The following is a 15,711-nucleotide window of genomic DNA, read 5'->3' on the forward strand; positions in this document are numbered from 1 at the left end:
TCTGGCAAATGAACCAGGGCTCTGTTTCTCCAGTTATGGAGCACCCAGAGGGGGTTTGTGAGTGTGCTGGTGTGTTGTTCGCCTTCCAAGGTCATGCAACTCAGACAGCAGTTCATTATTGACATTTGTAGTTGTTCCATGAGAGCTGGTTTACACCAAACTGTTGTAAACTAGAGACGTGCAAAAAATCAATTCACAAAAGAATTGCGATTCAGAATCAATAAATAAATTCCAAATATACAATTCATTTTTTTCAGTCCTGTAACAGCGCTGGTTTACATTTTTTCCTGACATGAGTTTAGCTTGTTAGTCTGAGAGATAGCACCGTGTTGGTTTCCACCCAGATACTCCTCTGTGGCGAGAGCAAGAAGAAAGTTCAGAGTGAGCAATGGAAAAAGTAATTCAACCTGCCTCATCTTCAGTGAAGCAGCATTTGGACACATTTCAGATTTTATAACCTCGAGGGAAAGAAGCAACTCGATCAGACCCATGTTATCTGCAGCTTTATATATGTTTTTAAGAGCTTAAAGATCCAATCATCACTGAAGTGTATGTCATGTAGAGAGCTAATAAAAACAAATAAAATGTTCTAAGCTGTCAAATTGACTTTGAAGGTGTATTGATTGATTTCCAAATGTCAATCATGGATTGAGTAACATGCAAGAAATCATTCCACCTTAATAGATGCCGGTAGCTGCCGGTAGCCTCTGAGCTGCTCAGTGAATTAAATAGTTAATTAGTGAAGATGAAAAGACAGAAAACATCCTTTCATTCATCATTCACTCAGAAACATGACGGAGTCAGTCTGTTACACTTGGACAGCTTGTGCTGCTTCCACAGTGCTGCTGGAAATGAAAGCTAGCTTAGCTACGTTTTCATAGCCTAGCCTGTTAGCTTAGCTTGACCTCTGCCTGCCCTGCAGCTTCTCCTCTGAATGGATGTTTCCAATGTGGCTTCATTTGCTCGACACAAGTCAGTAAATAAATGACTCATTCAAAACACAAACTAGTATTCATTCACCTTCTGCCTAATGCTACGCTAATACAACCTGCTACATCCATGGTATCATCTATTGCTACTCAGCTGGATATTTGTCTGATGCTGCGTCATATTCTCAACATGATCAAACTTTTCATAAAGTCAGTCTAACATCTGATCATGTGACCCTAACCCACTGATCTATGTAAACTTGTCACCGTAGAAACAGTGGTTACATAACCTTAGCAACGAGCTGCAAGTGAACGGTGTTCTTAAACAAACAGCACTACACCTCTGACCATCATATATAAATAAGATATAAAGCGTCATATACTAAATTACCTATTACCATCATTTTTGAATAGAGAATTGATTTTGAATTGAATTGTGCACCACTACTTTAAACTCACTTCACTTCCTAAAGAAATTGATTGCAGTTCTTAAAATCGAGGCATAATGATGGACTACCATAATACCATTTGGTATTATCACGCTGTTTTTTGAGGAACGCTTAATTTTCACTGTTGCTACAACTTTTTTAAGCCAAGATTTTTGGCTTAAATATGGAGGTATGAAATCTTTAAAGTTTGAATCTCTTTTGGCTTTAGTAAAATATACAGTTCTTTCAGTGTGAAGGTGACCTTGTACAAAAGAATCTGCACCAGTGTAGACGGATCGTATTTGTCATGCAAATGGGACGCTCAGATTCATTAGCATTAGTGTGAATATTGGGTCAATTCGATTATGCAAACCAGTCACCCACACAAACAACTCTTTATACTGTAAATCAACATGACCTTTGTTTGTATTACCACTTACTAACAAAGAAATTATGTTAATACTGCACATTTGTCAAAGTAACAATAATGTAGAAATGACTGTGAAACATTAGTCTGTTTTAAAATGCATTGTGTGTTTTTGATTTAACATAGGCGACACCGAACAAGAAAAACTTAACAGATCGTAGTTCAAGCCTAGTTCAAGTTTGTTTTTTCATGTGTAGACCACTATGTTAGCAACACAAACTGATGGAAATCCATTTAATTTGAATAGATTTATTTTATTCTTTATGTGTATCTATTTATTTATTCCAAAAGTTTTGCTCGTTTTAGCTTTTTTTTTTTCCACTTATGCCCTTTTCTTGGTTTTTCTTCTGTGCTTTGCTGGAGGACTGTCAGTCACCAGTCTGTCAGCCATTAACATTCCATCCATTTAGATGTCAACACTGCCCCAGTCCTGGGACCTGCAGGGATTGTGGCCCAGGGCCGGTGGAGATGCACAGTGGACTGCTGTGCTCACAATAGATTGATATGGTATCATTGATAAAGTATGATAATAGTTGTTGTGTTACCAGCATAACGTTGGCTGCTCACCACAACAACTTAATGCAACAATTTGAATCCAGTTTGAATGGATAACTTGTTTTAACTTGAGTGAGCATTGTGATGTCTTACAGCAAAGATTTCAGGAATTTACTGAGTGAAGGAATGAAAATACAGAGGGAAAACGCTCTGCTGTAATAATAATTATTACAATGCAGTTTGGTGTTAATCTGCATGTCGTGTGGTTGAGACATTTGAAAAAAATGTAGTGTTTAATGACCTACATATCATTAGAGGTAATAAAACTCCAAACAGTGGAAACCAAACGCATGGTGCTGCTGTAATAAAACTAAAAATATCATCATTATAATGTTGGCTAAAATAAACAGAAAAAACAGTTTAGCACCCCAAAGATTTCCTCAGCCTGGTTTCCCCTCATTTAGTTTCTCTTGGTGCAGACAAAGAGCAAGGCTGTAAAGTGTTGCTGGTTTACCTCATGTGTTCCTCAGCAGGACAGATGATCAGCAAAGAGAGCCGTAAAAGTTTTATAGCCCAAACTCACACACATTTTGACATTACGGCTGTGTTTTACAGAGACATATTAGACATTGTTTCCACTGGAATAGTTCATGTGTCGTAACTTTCACTTTCTTGAGAATGACCCTTATGTTACACTCATCAGCACATTCTCTACTATTGTTATCTTTGGTTTTCATAAAGGTCTGTTCTGTTTTAGCTCAGATGCAGTTGGTTTTCCGAAGCCTTGAAAATTTCTAACAATGTCTCAAATACCCTCGAATACTACAAGTTCAGGCCCTAAAAATGACAATTGACTTTATGTAACTTGAGATATTATAAGCTCTTCAATTCAACAGAAACCCCAGAATATGCTGATGCATTCCAGTAAACATATGTAACTTCTTACACTAAGAACTTGTCTGGATGATGTAACATCGATGTAGTTGAACATAGCAAAACAGGTATTTAAGCTGTTAAACTGCTTCTCAAACATGTTCGAGAGAAACCCTCCTGTCTGATTATTCAGATCATTAACTAGATTTGACAGAAACTCTCTCATGGCTCTTTTCTCTTGTTTTGATTGTCATGCTCAAAGATGACAGATCCTTTGGGAGTGTAATGCAACTGCAATGTTTTTAAATCACTCCCCACAGAAGTTATCAAATATTTCATATCACCTATTGATGTATGATGAAGTGATACAGTGGGAAACTAGTGTGACAGGTTGTGGTGAAACCACGTAGAAAACTCTCTTCATCAAACTAATGTGACTGTTCAGATATTGTGGTCGTAACAATCAGTGTTACAAATGTAGATTTTTCAGTGTAATGCTCTAAAACTCCTCCTGTACTTCAGACTGGTATGTTTAATTTAAAAACTATACCATACTGAGGACATCATCAGACCATGCTGACTATGCTCCCCCCAGGCTCTTATTGATTACAAATGTTTGATCTGCTGCCTATTGATCAGAGACCGCAAGCTGAAAAACCCATGACCTGATGCCCTGCATAGTAGAAGGCAATCAAAAAGCAACAGCTTTGTCTACTCATTACTGTTAGAGCAGGATTGTACACAAACCAAAATCTGTGGTAGATTTCACTTGTGGATGTTTTCTTGGGAATATGATGTAGAATCTAGCGTTTTTAGAAGTGGAAATTTTTAAAGTCAGTTTTATTGATCTGCGTTACTCAAACCATTCTCAAAAGATTATATGTGATAGAAAAGGCTTATGACGTATGGAGAGTTAAGAAAGGAGCAGTGCTCTGAGAGAGGAGGCCTCTGCTGCTTCTGTTGGTGGTTTTGGTGGAAAATTCTGAAATATTTTTATCAATTTAACTTTGTATTATGTTGAAATTAGCAATCATGTGGACCTGCAGTTGCCTATTGAGTGATATTTATAAACCCTGGCAACACAAAAAACATGTATTTTCTTATTGTCAGCAAATCTCATGAAAAAACCAAAACCAAAAATGTATTAGTCCATGTCTAATTCTGTGTTGATACTTAACATCATTCTTCCCTGTCTGGGAGGCTCACAAGTAGACTTTTAAAGAACTCAGTAATTTCCTAAACCAGTTTGGTATTGTAGTTTTTAGCAAATGTTCCTCAGGAGGGAAATAGTGCATTTGGTAGGGGACTATTTTTAGCAGTGGATTAACACACATTTTGTGAGTATGCTAGTGAATAGATGTATGTGGAATTGAATCAAAATAAATGGCAAAACAACCTCACTTTAAGTTCCTTTTAGCAGCCGATTCATTCTCCACATCATTTGAAACCGTGTCTCGGACTGACTTAGGTGTCAGCCCGGCTCTGTTTCCATATCAGACAGATTAAGATGAAATTCAGCCGAGGGCAGATTTACACAACAGGAACAGTTTTGTAGTTTCAGTTAAAAACATATTATTTTTATGCAAAGAAAAATGGAAAATATGAGACATATAACCTTTTCTCCTCCTTACAAATTAGTTGTTTTATATTAGTCGTTCCATACCAGCTCAAGTAGGACCTCCTGGTTCATGTCATGGATTTTCCTGAAAAGAAATTATGTGTAAACTTGTATTAAAGTCATGGAACCTTGTACAATACTATAGCCCGACTTCAAATACTTTTGAAGTTGTGGGTTTTTGGCCTTGAGAGCTAAATTTCAGTTTTGTGATTCTTTGTCTACATGGTACAAATATCTGCCCATGAAATAAAACCAGTGAAGCTAGAGAAAACTATGAAAAAATTCAATGATGCAGTAATATAACATCTTAAAGTGACCCTGAAAGTATACAGTCAGAATATCTTAAAAAGTGTTTTTTTTTTTTTTTTTTTTCAATTTTATTTAGCAACATCTGTGGCATCTGTTTCAGGACCAATTAACTTGAGGATGTGAGAGAACTATATTCATAATAAGTCAAGTGTCAAGTGTAAAATCAGATTTGATTTTGATTATTTGATTATTATTGAATTGAGTCAGTCAGTTGAACTGATTCATCCTGATTTTGCAGAGGGTTTGTGGCTTGTTGAACTAATTACCGAAGGTTTCATGGGTGTGGCATAGTGGCTTTGGGAGATATCTTAATTGATTGCCCCTGGGCCTCTGGCCCAGCCACTGCATATCCGATTGATTGTCAAGCATCATCTGAAAGCATGAAAACAACTTCACAATTAATCCCTGCTCTGCTTTGCATGAGGAATTTTTGCAACAGAGCTTCTGGTGTTGCAGGTGAAGATTTGTCTGGCTGCTGTTCTCTGGGCTCTGCAGATGTGTGAAAGTGCTTGACAGGTGTGGCTGGGACACACCAGGCTGCTCAGCCTGGGGAGAGAAAAACCATGAGACAGTGTGGTGGAGGTCAGAGCCGAAGGCAGTGTGACCTTTTCCACTGATGCCACCTTCAAACAGGAGATAAGCATTCCGCCCCCTTTTGAATCATTCAAATGAGACCAATGTTGCAGGTTAATCTCTTGTCATCACAGTTCAGAGACTCCAGTCTGCAGTTATAGTTCTGCTAAAGCATACAATTACATAAAATTGAATCATAAGTAACAAATGCAGTTAAGTTACAGCTTTCCACAGTTGGTGTCTGCAGCTCAACCAAACAGGTTCTCTCTTCCTGTCTCTTTGAAATGAAAGTTGGAATTGGAAAGTCGGTCAAATGACATTTAAATCTCTTTAACATTAAAGTAAATCCCATTTACAATAATAATTCCTGTTCACCGAAGCCAAATGTTGCCCAGTGGGGGAAGGAGGGTCGCAAAGCCAGGTCAGATGATGTGCATTGACCCATTTTACTTCATCAATGTGAGATTAACCTGTATCACTGTGTCAGTCTGAAGGGGCCATCAGTGTTATACAGTCACTGGATTTCAGATGTTATTTTTCATATTAGTGGTGCAGTTCGGTGGAGGGCAGTATGAGTCGGTCCACCACCTTGGTCCAACAACGTGACAGGAAATGAACAAACAGTCAAGGTTCCCAGACCAAACTAGAATCACCTCCTCGTGGTAGTCTGCTTCTGCCACTCAGACTAGTTTCTGGTTACATCCCTGTTTATCCAGAGTCATAGAAAATATTAAACGTTTGTGTGAAATTTTGTGCCAAATATGAAGGGATACCCTTGCAGAGTTCTCAAGATTTTGCATTCACAAGGCCAACACTGTTTTGTGAGGTCACTGTGATCTTTGACCTTTAACCACCAAAATCTAATCAGTTCATCCTTGTGTCCAAGGGTATGTTTGTACCAAATTTACAGAAATTTCTTCAAGGCGTTACTGAGATTTCGTGTCCACGAGAATGGGACCGACGGACAGACAACCTGAAAACCTTTGGACTAAGTGTTCCCCTGACAACCATGAGAGTTTACATTTGTGCTTTTGAGTAAAATTTCTCAACAAGCACTGGATTGTTTGCTATATTTAGATATTCATATTCCTCACTGGATGAATTGTAATAACTCTGGTGATCCCTTAACTTTCTGTTCATCAAGTCAATGGTGTAGTTTGCCCAATACTTTGGTTTATGACCAGATACTGGTAAAAAATAACATTCCCATCAGCTGTACTTTGTGGTTAGTGCTAATTAGTTAATTTAGCATGCTAACACGCTAAAGTAATATAGTCAAGTTAAAGGATCACAGTGCTGCTAGCGTGGCTAAAGACTTATGCTCTGTCCAGACTGTCCGGTGGTCGGATGGTTTTGAAAACGCCCTCCCCACACGCTTTTTTCATGACCTGTTTAGACTGTTAAACCCCTGATTGCATTTAAGGTAGGGAAGGAAACAGTGCACGATGATATGTGATTGAGGCATTAAATTCAGCATAGATTGATATTAGGTGTAATGTGGTGTGTATAGATAATAAGTAGATAGAAGAGATGATTAACACAAGTGTTGTTCTTTAAGGAATTCTTGTGGTAAAATCCTCACTACTCTGCGAGTTCTCACTCCCAACTCGTCACATACAGATGCTTGGTCAGGACCCCTTCATTCCACTTTATAACGCACTGGGTGCCCCACTTTTCATTTTTCGACATGCAGAGGCAACACATTTTGTATGAATGAAGTAGTACATTTATCAACGGCAATAGAGTCACCAGGAGGTGTTGAGACAGGCATACAAAGCGCACGACTGTCACGCCAGAGACCGGGGTTCGCATCCTGAGTCCCACATTTACAGCATTTTGTAGCACTCAGAAATTCAACAATAGCACTATTTAACATTTAGTTTGACACCACGGCTGCCTTCTCTGCCTTGTTCCTGATGTGATTTATTGGTAAAACTGGCAACCTCCGGAGCTGAAAAATGAAGCCAACACTGAAGTAGCAAAATCTGCAGTTCCTCTTATGACCACTCTGGCTCTGGGTCCAACAGTGAGTCAATCCCCATAGGCTCCCATGTTAAAATGTTTACAGCCTGGTACAAAAACAGTTTTTGTCCATACAGCTAATTTCCTCTTTCATGACACCTGTTGATATAACTCACCTGTTTACATTTTATTTAGACTTAAAGTTATGTAGAATATAGGGTGTGGCCTCTTTGAGTGACAGGTGGGTGAGTGTATGCATGCTTGACACAAACCAGCATGCGCTGAAATCTTGGCTGCACACATGCCTCTTTGTCCATTTTTGGATTAGCTGGGGGTTAGGGGCGGAGCCAGACACTGCCAAGATGGCAACTGCAGAAGAGCTCACTCTATGCTTCAAAACTGCTCTTCAGAAAGCTGTGGGTGATGTCACAGAGGCTACGTCCCTCTTGAATTTCATTTTCACTGGAAAAAAAAATGATGATGTGATTTTTGCTGAGGTATGTACCAAACCTTATTCCTTTTATGTCTGGAGAATATGATTTGTAGGCTGGGATCATCTCTGTAGCACCACAATGCTTCGTTTATGGTCTGTTGTAACACATTTGACCTTTTTTTTTATTAAAAAAAAATTGCAACACCTGCGATTTGGTTATTGCACTTCAGCCCTAGGTAAAACCTTTGTTCTTTCTGAGCTGGAAGGTCCAGACGTGGGTGTAGGAATGAAGCGGGATGGCATCAGCCCTGTGCCAGCAAGCCTGAGAAGGCAGGGCAGGAGTTGTATTTAGACCCTGTGTATATTTTCCAAGGCACAGAGGGAAAAAAGCAGAAATTTCTGGTATTTAATTACAGAGCGGCTCTGGCCAAAGGCACACTGTCAGTGGTTGTCTTAAGACAGACAGCTTAACAACCTCAGAAATGGTGGCACTGTTGGTTTGGGTGATGCTGTGTCATTTCCTTCTGTGAAGAGCCAAGTTTTTTTTCCCGTGTTTGGGACCAGCTGCACTGAATGGACAAAATTAAGAAGCCAGTGGGAAAAAAAGGATAACAGTATGGTGCTATCATGTGTACCAAAATCTGCTACCATTGCCAAGGGAGAGCTCACTAATTTTAGGAGTTTACAATAGCTGGAAATGGCCTCTGTTTGAAGTCTGTTTTCTCACAAGTGACAGATTTAGTTGCTTTGAAAGATGTGTAGAAAATATGCCTCCCTGCCTCCACTGAGCTGTGGCAGTGATATTTTTCTTTCCCAGGTTAATCTGACCTGATTTAAGTTGAGTTGGGTCCCTCTCGGCGCTGTCAAAAGGTCCTTGTGTATTTGGAGCGGTGGACATGTTTCAGAGGACTCCTGGGTGCGATGTCCCTCCCTATAGAGTTTGTTAGCAGAGGGGGGCTGTTTGACTGCCTTTTTTGGCCGTTGACTCACTGGTTTTGGCAAGGGTGAGCGAACATGCCATGTTACTAGTTGAGTCACTGTACACTTCCTAACAAAGGGAAGTGTGACAGAAATTGGCACAGTCCTTTTTCATAGCCACAAAGGAGCCATGAAGGCTTAAATGCATCCGGATTCAAGTCGCCCCCTCAACATGAGAGAGTGCGTTTGGTTGATGTAATGTGAGTGTTCTTACATAAGGTTTCTTCATTTGGCCTTGTGTTAAAAAGAGCTATTGACTGAGAGACGCAGCTTCACTTCTTCTTGTCTCTGAAAGTTGAACATTTTCACTAATTCTCAGAGTGAAGGTGCTGTAGACTCTGATAACTCATATACAGCCTGTTGGCTCTACTTGATGAACCACTTTGTGATAGAGGTCAACTTAAATCCTTGAAAAGGAAACTCATTTAGGGCAGCACACATTAGAGCAGAGACTACAATACTTCCTGTATCTGTCACTTCAATCCCATCAGCCATCAATCTTACCCACAGTTCCACCGAACTGCTCTCTGTGCTTACAACTTCAGACTTGTCTGCATGCAGCTCAGCTCCAGGCCTCACCCTCAGTCTGGGTCAAAGTTAAATAAGAACAATACAGCTGCAAGCACCAATTAGCAGGGTCCAAGCAGGCTAGGCAGAATTTGGATACCATAAGCTACATTGTTTCCAAAGTATGACACTGTACTGACTGGGAAACCATGAGCTGTGTACACCTTCTCACAAGTTGAGGCAATGACATCACATGTGTAAAACCAGTGTATTTTCATCTGTTTAACCTTAAACACTAAAACAAACAAAATTTTGTTGTGAAAGTCTTGAAAAAAATCCTACATTACTCTGCAGATTTTGGGATTATCATCAAATATTTGGTGACTTTGACAACACCGTGCAAAAAAGAAAATGGTGTACATACAGTACAAATTGAAAGACTTGATATCTACCATCTGGAGAATGTCTGTGTCAATTTTGGGAGCATTTGAATGAAGACTTGTGGAGATATCGATGATAATTGATTTGAAAAGTGACAGACTTCTGTATAAACATACTTTTGTCACAATTCAGTGGATGTGCTGAAAAGACTTTGTAGGACGTATACATGATTTATGTATATTTTTTTGAATTTTCGAAGGTGAAATGTGTAGAAATTTAGACAATTTTGTAATAGGCCACACCTACTTTAATTAATCATTATTAAAATTTAAGCATGGACTGAGGACAGACCTTAGATAATGCAAACTGAATTTTGTATGAAATCATTCAACCAATTACAAGATAGAAACATTTAGATTTTGACTTTTTGTCTTTGCCCCTAGAGGCAGTATATAAGACTGCATAGCAAAGCTAGGGCCTAGCGTCTGAAGGCACGCACCAAGCAATATCTTTAGCCAATTTTGATTTATGAGCATTTATGTAAAATTGATGTTAACGAGAGAGAGAGAGAGCAAAAACAATATGGGTCCAGCAGCGTCACTACTTCGACTCCTAAATATATGAGTCAGTTATTGCCTTGTTTCTGTGCCAGCTTTTCACCTGAGGGAGTGTTCACACAAAACAAGCCCCAACGTATCCTGGCCATAGGGCAGAGGTAGGAGCAGAGGCCTGTAGAGCTTAAAGCTGCTCTGCTTTTTACAACCTTGAGGGGGGATTTGAAAAACTCCAGGTTTGACCAGGTTTCCAAGTTCAGGCAGCATTTCTAGACTGTGTCATTTGAATCTCCTGTGGGATGGCGGTCATACAGCCTTTACAGCTTCAGGATACTTGTGGTGAATGACGAGCATTACATGATAAATTATCTGAGAATTTATGGTCGCAAAATCTGAGAAGGATCTGGATTCATTTCATCTGTCTGAGTCTGGTGATACACACAGTGCTTTAGTAGATTGTGATTGTGTTCAACATTTATTGTATTTAATGTAGTAAATGGTTATGGCCGCTACTCTGTACCTGTAATTTGAGCTACCGTTTGAACATAAAAAAATTAAATATTCAACCTGAATTGATCTTGATCCCAATTCAGAATTCAAAGTGTATTAGAGAGGTAATGTGTACAAGCATTTGGATTTGAAAGCTGGACAATATGAGGATAAAACTAAGGCTCACAGTAACAATGCCACAACAAAAAAAAAAAACAATCTGTTGCCTATCTGTTTATCAGACTGAATTTCCATATTGTTTCACTTCAAATTGCTAAAGCATTCAGAGATGTTGGCTGGGATTCAGAGGTCTGGAACAGGCTCAGCTGTAAGCTTGTCACTCAAGTGAGGCAGCAGTTCAAGAACGCAGGTGGTTAGATGTGTGCTGTGTTTGAAAGAATCGATACATATTCACATTTTAGTTCTCATCGCACTGAAATTTTTAGTTTGAATGTGCAGTTTTAAGTTGTGTGTGTTAAATGTGTAACTTTCCCTCCCTTTTGATTTTCCTTTTAAATTTCAAGTCACTTCTCACTTCTCTTTTACTAAGTTGACGAGGTGTTGATGACCTCAATTCCAAGGTCAGTCTATTTTCAAAAGTACTATTTGGACTTGTGTTTTTGTGATCAAGGCTGCTGCTGGATGTGGTTATTCCCTCCGAAAGGAAGTTGACTTATCTTAGATGATATGTTTTGTGGAAGCTCAGGAAATTCAGTAATTTTCCAGCATCTCCACTCTCTCTGAGGAGCAGCCCAGACAACTCTTGTTTTAAACCTGAGAAAACACTCCCTGAGGTTATTTGACTCTTGACCGGTAAATCTCTGGCACATTAAGGCACATTTTGGTTTTAGTTGGTTGTCTTTGTAATTATTTATGGTTTGCATATATTTTTTAATATGTTTACTATTATTAATGCAGCCCTGCTGCACTCAAGGTATATTGTTTTTTCCATGCTGGTGACAGTCAGAGGCGGCAGGTTATTGTTTTCAGGTTGTCTGTCCATCCCTCCCATTTTCCTGGACGTGATTTCTCAGTAATGCCTTGACAGAACTTCAAAGGTCAGTGTGACCTCACAAAATATGTTTTAGCCATAACCAAAGACTTCACACAGCAATTATGACAAAACTTCACAGAAATGTTTCATATTTTATCTGACTGATAAACAGGGATGTAACCTGAAACTAGTCTGAGTGGATGAGGCAGAGGACCACCAGGAGGTGATTCTAGTTTTAGTTTATTTTTTACATCTCTGTTCTTATGTGTATGGTTTTGTTTTTGGTGTTTAGTTTGGTGTGACCTGTTAACTGTGAGCACAATAAGGCAAATTTCTGACAGCAGTTGGTTGTAACAAAAATAAAAGGTAAAACATCAAATTTATTCTAAACACTCAAATCACCATCTTAAATGAATTGTGTGCATGTTTTTTGATATCGTGTTGAGTTTTGGTAGACTGTAAACGTGATGTAAAGATTTGAGGTCAGTGGAGATGGCAGAGTCTGACACATGAAAGTAGGGAGTGATTGCAGCCTGCATCATCAGCAGGAGAGAGGGTGGGTGGTAACATCGATTTTACACTAATTTCAAACAATTTGGTTTGAATGTGTGGTTGTATATTTATTTATCCATATAATACACTTCACATTTACTCCAGAGATTCCTTCCCAGTTTTTCATAAGTTTTTAAATTCTGATGATTTCCTAACCGTCTGCTGGCCTCAGCTTTGAGTGTGTGTTGTCAATGTCACAGTGAGGATGTGTGTGTAAAGTTGTGCCAGACTCTCTGGTCTGTGGCAGCTGTTCGTCTGTCTGGCTTTTAAAAGGTGACTTTTATGGTGGCTCTTCCCTCTCAGTGTTCAGAAAGGTCTTTGTTGTTGTAGTGAACAATACTCACCTTGTATGAAGAATGGAGGCCCTCACTTGCGTTGCAGATATTAAGAAAACATGACAGGCATTGCAAATGGCTTAAGTTGACTTTGTCGGGGATAATTTTTCAGCCACTGGCTCCCGCTATCATCATCTGTTTCCACATTATGGTTCCTCAAAGGCCATTTGTGTTGTACTTTATGTAATGCTTTTGGCTTTTAGCAGAGAAAGCTGTAAAAGTAAGCTCAGTGGACTGAACTGCTTGTCTTCCTTCAGGTTCGGACAAATCCTCATGGGAACCATGGAAACATTGGAAATGGCAGGAAAAGAGCAGTAGACTTTCACAGGTAGGAAACTACATTTCTCTCTTTTCATACTAATGCTTCCAGGAAACATTATATATGGCAGTCCTAACTCATTTTTGTTCTCATATAATCATTCTGAATGTTTTTTTTTTTTGCTGATTTTGTACACCGGATTAACCAGATGTGTCTCGGGGCGATCACTCAAACTTTTTAATTATTTACTTCAGTTCATCTGAATTACACAATAGCTCATGGGATTTGAGTTTCCTCCTCATACTGTGTCAAGTCCACTTCCCCGCAAACCACATCCCATCACACTCAGTAGCTATTTAAAGTGCCAGCGGCAGCTCCCAATTACTCCTCCCCACGCCAAACCAGAAGCTCAGGCCGTGCAAACTGAGGCCTCCCCACTGTGACTTTTATCTGTTTGTTTTCATATTTCCCTTCCCTCGGTCAGTCCTCCTCCCTTGTGCTCTTACTGTTTTTGCCATGGCCACGGATTATTGTGTTTTTCCTCCAGCTGAACTTGGTTACATAAACTAACGCCTGATCCCCCCTTCCTTGATTCTCCTCTCTGTCCAAGTCCTCCTCCTCCCTGTCCCACTGCTCTGCCAGGCTCCTATCTTCTTGGCGCTCCCACAAAGCCCAGTGTTTTGATTATATTGTGAAATTGGAACCAGGACTATTTATTCCCAGGCTGGGGTAGTGTGGGGGACTTTGCTGGAGGATAAAACAAAGAGGAGGGAGGCCAAGAAGCTGTTGTGGTTGATTCAGGTGGATGGTGTTGTTGGGTGAACTGTTTATGTTTTCTCATAACCTCTCTCTGTGGACCGTGCATCCAGCCAGCTGTTTCAAATAAGCAGAATGCACATAACCCATCTTTCAGCTTTGGCCATTGCAGGGTGGCAGACTGTGCTGAGTGGTTGCAGATACCATCCAACTGCTGAAGTGTCATTGAGCATCACTTTCTGAGCTTTACAGCAGCAGTACTGTGCAGTCTTTATGGGGGCTGATACTTTAATGCATCAGTATTGGATAAAATAATTCAAAATCCAATCCTTTCATTACTGTACTCTGCTGTGTTTTGTTCACCTCAGGCTGCTTGTGTTAGAGCTCCTCTCCCTTAAGACAACCACGCTCCACAGTGAAGATTAATGTGTGTTGTGAAACATGATTTGGGTGAAGTGGTGAGTGACTCTGAGTTCACACACCGAGGTTGGAAAAATACACGGATTCACTAAACTCTGATGCTAATAATCATCAGCGAAGCCGTGCAGAGCATCACTTCCGCCGGTTAAAACGTAGGTTTCTGTGCTCTCTGCGTGCTGCCTCCTCTCTGGAACACCACTGTCTGATCACAAGTTGTACCAAAGTTTAGGGGTTCAAAATCATCATATTTAATATTTTGTAGAGAATCGGTTGCGGTCAGTGACGGTGCCTGAAGACGCCACCAGATGTTTTGTATCTTCCTTGGTGATGCTCTCCCAGGTCTTTGCTGCAGCTGCTGTTAGCTCCTGCTTGCTGTGCGGTCTCTCTGCATTCTAATCTGGACTTCAGCAAGTGGAATACAGCTCAACCAGATTGAGATCAGGGGATCAACTCAGACAGGAGCGACGAGTGAAATCATCATTAAATGCCAGTGTCTGAATTCCCCTGGCAGCCGTACATGCCAGACCGTAACAGACCCAGCACCATGTTTGATAGATGAGATCAGGTGTTCTTTTTTTTTCTTCACACTTTCCTCTGTCCATCATTTTGATAGAAGTTCTGCCTTTTCATCAGTCCATAGAACTTTTATCCAGACTGCTTCCTGCCCTTTGTAGTTTGAAGGTTTACCAGGAGTTTGTATATTGTGGTGAATCCTCTGAGGTTCCGGACATGAAATCTTCTCTTGATCATTGACAAGGAAACATGTCCGCCTACATCCTGGAGAGATGGTTGTAGAAGTAACAAGTCTGGGCAGTATTTTAGAGTCTGAGTTAAATTTTACCTCACATATACGAAAACAGCTTTTTATCAGTTAATAAAATGTTGCCAAAGTATGGCTGGTTCTACCTCCTTAAAGATGCTGAAAAACGTATTGATGCTTTTATCTCAAATAGATCAGATTATTCATTGTCTTCTGAGGCAGTCAATTAAAAATTTGATTGCAGAGCTGTACTGCAAGACTTTAAACCAAGACAAGAAAGAAAGAGCACATTACTTCAGTTTTAGCTAAACTCCACTGACTCCCAGTATCTTTCAGAACCAGTTTACATCACAGATGTTCTGCCACTGGGTTTTTAAATACACTGATGTGCACTGTCATATGCACACCAAAATAGGCAACGCAGTTTCTTTCTTCCTTTTTTTTAACTGTGATTCAAAACAATGGAATACAAAGAGCTCCTCCTCTCTCATAGACCTTTGCTTTTTTGAGGCTCATTATTATCTTCCTCACTTGCTGGGTGACCTCTTAACTCCTCATATTGACAGACAACTCCACCTCACCTCTAAATGGCAGCTGTGCTGTTTCTGTCAGACTGAGGCACAGGGTTGCTTGTCATTCAGGTAAATATATGTTTCACCTCCCAGATGTTGGAGCAACT

General features: G+C 39.9%; 1 protein-coding gene across 3 annotated transcripts in view; it reads left to right on the forward strand.

Annotated features, from left to right (window-relative positions):
- plxnb1b (plexin b1b) overlaps nt 1–15,711 on the forward strand; it is a 94,165-nt gene that overhangs the window by 15,005 nt on the left and 63,449 nt on the right. For all 3 annotated transcript variants that reach the window (XM_056397574.1, XM_056397591.1, XM_056397582.1), the window contains exon 2: nt 13,095–13,165. The gene's annotated coding sequence lies outside the window, so the exon portion shown is untranslated. The remainder of the gene's footprint in view (nt 1–13,094; nt 13,166–15,711) is intronic.

Source organism: Seriola aureovittata, chromosome 2, assembly GCF_021018895.1.
Source record: "Seriola aureovittata isolate HTS-2021-v1 ecotype China chromosome 2, ASM2101889v1, whole genome shotgun sequence".
NCBI lineage: Eukaryota > Metazoa > Chordata > Actinopteri > Carangiformes > Carangidae > Seriola > Seriola aureovittata.